Source organism: Scardinius erythrophthalmus (genome assembly GCF_964197995.2).
Source record: "Scardinius erythrophthalmus genome assembly, chromosome: 3".
NCBI lineage: Eukaryota > Metazoa > Chordata > Actinopteri > Cypriniformes > Leuciscidae > Scardinius > Scardinius erythrophthalmus.
In genome coordinates this window covers 22,344,391-22,347,150 of record NC_138223.1, presented here as the reverse complement: position 1 = coordinate 22,347,150, position 2,760 = coordinate 22,344,391, and positions in this window count along the sequence as shown.

Here is a 2,760-nt window from a genome sequence, read left to right as displayed (position 1 = left end):
AATCATTTGACAAATAGCTGTATGTTGTAACGGGATAGCCTAATATAGCATAACATTTCACGTCCCTTGCAGTTCATTAATTATGATGACATAAAATAATACGATAAGACATACAGGTAATACAAAAACGAATAAATTACCTCATCCGTGATCATGATTCATTAATTCCATTTAGATACATCGCTAGATGGTGAAAACGCATTATAAACCACATCTCCCATCGTCACCTCCTTCATAGCGTCATCAAGCTTCGCCTTTGTTATTGTTGGAAACTGCGCCCTCTTGTGGTCAAATACCAAAGTCACATACTGGAGCTTTAAATCAACCAATTTGTAATATTTAATTAACTTAATTATGTAAAGTTATAATAGACGTAAAACATTTAGGCCATGAAATACTATTCATTCATTTAATATCATTAATGTAATCATTTCTTTTGAATATATAAATTTCATCAGAACGTTTGTCCATACAGATACTGTAAATATTTGACTGAAATATAAATGTTTGTTTCTTTTTCTCCCTTTTCCATATGTGTAATCAGATAATTGGTACTGCTCTGTGTAAGTATTCTGTTGGAATCACGTCTTACACATTCTCAGTTTTTGCATTGTAGATTTGTCATTGGACATTTACAAAAACTTTCTTTGCACCATATAAATAACTGTATTTTCATAAACATTTTGCTTATGTTATGTTAATATTTTGGGAATCCATTTTTTTAAATGAGATGTTCCTCACCCCCTGAACAAATATTGTATTTGAAATGTTGTTTGTCCTCTCTCTTTTCAGTATTTATTGCCATCTAATCCTGATTGCAGCCTTGAGCTCCAACCCCAGTTAAGCAGACCTGAACCAGTTGATCAAGGTCTTCAGGATCAGCAGACACTACAGACAGGCTGGAGCTAAACTCCTCCTTGACCAGGACTGGACACCACTGCTGTAAGTGATCGATCTAGTCATGTTCAGAACATTTTGCAGGGGACCTCAGCTCTGGCCCTTGAAGACCACTGTCCTGCAGACTTTATCACCAACCCTGGTCCAGCACGCCTGAACAAGCTAATGGAGCTCTTTTGGTTAAAAGAGCAAGTGAGATTGATCAGGTCTGGACATAAACTGCAAGACACTTTAAGGACCAGAGTTGAGAACTCCTGACATATTAATTAGTCAATAATCACTGATGAAAAAAGAATAATTTTTATTTGTATAGATTTATGTAATATTTGACTAATATTCAGTTGTCTTCTCTTTTTTTTCCTCAATTGTGATGTGTGTCAAACAGCTAAATAAACCCAAAAGAAAGCCACGCAGGCACAGGTCACTCTTTTTCTGTGTAAGTACACTTTTGACTGTCAGACACATTCTCTGTATTTTTTTTTTAAATAAAAATGACATATTCAGGCTGCAAGTTAAAGCTATCAATGATTTCTTGATAAAGACATTAAAATGATTGTTCTTCATGTTGTTCCAAACATTTACAAAATGTACTTTTTTCTGTGGAATGCAAAAAAAGATATTTTGAATTATGTTTAATCTGTTTTGTTCATACAATGGAAATCCCATTGGATCCCATTGACTTTTTATTGAGTCATTTTTCAAAATATCATCTTCCACAGAAGAAATCATGCAGGTTTGGAATGACATGAGTGTGAGTACTTGTTGACAAGTTGACAAAATTATTCTTTACATTGTGTTGATAATTTTAGTAAATTGTTCTCATGCTCTCATTTCATCATGCCCTCAATTGGTTCACTTTCTGTATGTTTCTCTATCAACTACACCGCCTAAATTTGTTTTTAATAATAATAAACAACACCTGTAACTATTTTTCCAGAACTCAAATTATCCTCAGGTTTCTCCAGTCAAAGTGCATTTAGAGGTTCTCAGAAGATTATTTGTTCCCTGAGGTGGAAATATCCTAACCCTTGGGAAAACACAAGTGTATAAATTGGAACAACCCTTGTTTTTTTTTTTTATACATTTTTTAATGTTAACATTTCAATTGTTGTTGTTTTTTTCTCACTTTAGATGCTGACACAAAAAACAGCCAGGCCGCAGCATCCGAAGGGGTTGATCCTGATCCTGTTAAATCCTGATCCTGTTAAATCATAATGCAAGAGACTGGGATTGTGGAAGGAGCAGAAGAACCAGAAGACTGGAGATCTGGCAAATAATTTTTTTTCACGATTTACTTGCCGACAACTGGATGCTGGCTACAGAAAATAAATTTTTAACATCCCAGGAATAATTACAACGTTCTTGTAATTATTGTAAAAAAAAAAACAATTATTTATTCAAATAGATTAAAACAGAAAACAGTTATTTTAAGTTGCAACAATATTTCAGAAATACTCTTTTATATGTATTTATTAAAAAAATGCAGCGTTAATGCACTGTTGCCTTTGGCTTGCTCAGTTGGGGATATTTAATTTTATTTTATCAATCAATAAATTCCACTAGAAACAAACCTTGTTGTATTATTTTAATTTAATACTGTGAAGTTGCTTTGATACAATCTGTATTGTGAAAAGCGCTATACAAATATACTTGACTTGACTTGACTTGATGAGATGAAGGGATTTCTTTCAAAAGTATTAAAAATTTTTTACTGACCCCAAACTTTTGAACGGTAATGTATTGTATTGTGTGTGTATATATATATATATATATATATATATATATATATATATATATATATATATATATATATATATATATATATATATATATATATTTTACATGACTGTGAATAAATGAAAT